Raw genomic sequence first — 2,442 nt, 5'->3', positions numbered from 1 at the left:
CAGATGATAATCATATGGTCAAACAACAGTTAATCCAATACATTTAGAAATTAAATTATATAATAATCATCAATAACACCTCTATTGTATGGAACACCAGGACAAAACCAGTACTGTACAAACATGTTGTTTATTAAATGTCAAATATTCAACAAAGTAAACAACTCTGATTCAAGTAAATTGTTCTGCATAACATTTTACATATGTCTTTAAGTAGTATATGGTTTTACACAATATTAATCTTGAAGTGAATTAAGCTTAAGATAATATTTCAAAAATATAAAAATTATGCAAGAATGAAATTACAGACGCATTCAAAATTGTATGGGTGCAGACAAGATCATTGTGCTAATAATACAATTGTAATTTAGATCATCAAAAGGTAAGTAATAATCATGTGGACAACATTCATTAAGAACATAAAGATAAAACAATATAATGCAGTTAAGTGTATGATCATAAAAACATGTCAAGAATTAAATTTTGAGAGAATTGAAGCCTTACAATGCAGAACAAAAGAATAGAGAAGTCTGGGTCAATCTTCCATGATTTGTCAGACCAAGAGCCTCTCATTAAAATATCAAAAACTGAACTGTTATTGTGACAATTAAAGTTGCAAATATGGACAATAGACTTCCATTCACAACAGATGTGAGGACAAAATAAGTCCTGAGTCCTTTACAAGGATTGAGACTCACAGAGGTCAAAGGTCCACATCAAAACCAGTGAGGATCCCTCTGTCTGATGGGCATTCATGTGGCAGCAGAATGTCTTTGGACAGTGCAGAGCAGTGGTCATCTTCCTCTTTCCTGAATACACAAAAGCAGAGATATCAGCACAACATACATCATAGTTATTTCTGAATTTAAATTCAGTATACAAATTAGCCTTACAATTGCTCACACACCAGGACAATAGAAAATCTTACCTCTGTGTGGTTGCTGCATCAATAGAGTTGTCTCCAGAGCTGCTGTTGTCACTTGGTCTGCTACCTGGATCTGTTGTAGCCCTGATTTGGAAACAAAGAAATAATCAATAAGTTGTAGTTTTCAAAGCAAGTGAATCATCAAGAAGAAAGCTGCATACATTGGCAGAGCATCTGGCTGATGAGCACCTGCCTGAGACACATTGAACTGCTGCTGTGGCCCCTTGGACACATGTTGGACCGTCTAGGAAGTCTTGCTGATGCAGCAGAGTGCTGCTACATTGCTGCAGATCTTCCCATGACCAACCGCAGGTCATCCATGGCTCTACTGGCTCCTGCTGCTCCTGGACCCTTCCTGTAGCCAGCCCAGGTATGCCTGATCCTGGCTGTACACCAAAGGAGAATGAAAACAACTTTATACATGTGGGTTGAAAAGTTTTTTTAACATAAGATTAAAAAACTTCAAAGAAATGTGAGCATTGAAAAGTCAAATCAAACTAATATCTAACAGTATACTCACCTCTGTCTGTAAGTGCACCTTGCCTGCATCCTCAGTGGCTCTGTAAGTACAACTGACAACATTACACCTGCAGGGGGACTATTCACCCATAGCTGGGACAGCGGTTGACGGGCACCAGGGTTTATCCACACAGTGGTGGCCCTGACGCCGTGTCTCTGGGGCCCGCTGCTGCTCCGAGATCCCCTGCAGTTTAGCCTGGGACCGTGAGGTACCCAGTTTCCGTGTGTGGCCCCGGGGAGGCACTGCAGGAGTCTTGGTAGTGGAGAGGCTTTGTACTGGCAGGAGGAAGCTAACTAAGTCAGCTTCTTCTTTTCACCCTCCATTCAGAAGGCTAGCCAGCGGCAGAAGCAGTGAGCAGAGAGCAGCACAATGCAGCAACATGCACTAGCTCCAAGCACCACACTACTGCACTAGACGCTTCACACATACCCTGTGTTAGCACACAGCAGTGTGTGCCAACACACACACACAGACGCACACACACGCACGCACACACACACACACACACACACGCAGACAGACGCACACGCAGACAAACACAGATGACAGACATACACAAAAACAGATAAACAGAGAGGGGGTGCTAGAGAGGGAAAGGTGGGGAAGGAAGAGAGAAGGGGAGGGAATGAGAAGGATGTGGATGAAAATACTTACCGTATACCTACCGAATACCTACCATTTCATCTGGGCTGGGCACCTTTTCCGAATTAAACAACATACCTACAAGGGCTCTTTTCCACAATAAAAGACCACAAGAGGAAACCTTTCTCAACCCAAAACCACCATGAGTTGGACCCCAGGCCATATTCACCATAAGCATCCAGATACCAAAAGAAAATAACATAATGAACCACAAGAACTACCCTAACAACAACTACCCTAACAACAACAACAACAACAACAACAACAGGCCATCTTGCTCAACCCCAACCACCATCAACAACAAGCTGTGAACTCTGCCAAAGAGTACTTCACAGATGACTTGGACCCGAGGCCA

General features: G+C 42.3%; 1 long non-coding RNA gene across 1 annotated transcript; it reads right to left on the bottom strand.

Annotated features, from left to right (window-relative positions):
- Positions 1-318: 318 nt before the first annotated feature.
- Positions 319-1,900, bottom strand: LOC133440194 (uncharacterized). The gene is made up of 4 exons (XR_009782295.1): positions 1,446-1,900; positions 1,087-1,311; positions 929-1,009; positions 319-809 (listed from the first exon to the last, which is right to left on the bottom strand). It is a non-coding gene; the product is annotated as an uncharacterized LOC133440194 (long non-coding RNA).
- Between the last annotated feature and the right edge of the window lie 542 nt (positions 1,901-2,442).

This window comes from Cololabis saira, unplaced genomic scaffold (assembly GCF_033807715.1).
Source record: "Cololabis saira isolate AMF1-May2022 unplaced genomic scaffold, fColSai1.1 scf414, whole genome shotgun sequence".
NCBI lineage: Eukaryota > Metazoa > Chordata > Actinopteri > Beloniformes > Belonidae > Cololabis > Cololabis saira.
Note: the sequence above shows the minus strand (reverse complement) of the source record. Positions and strands in the feature narration are given on the sequence as shown.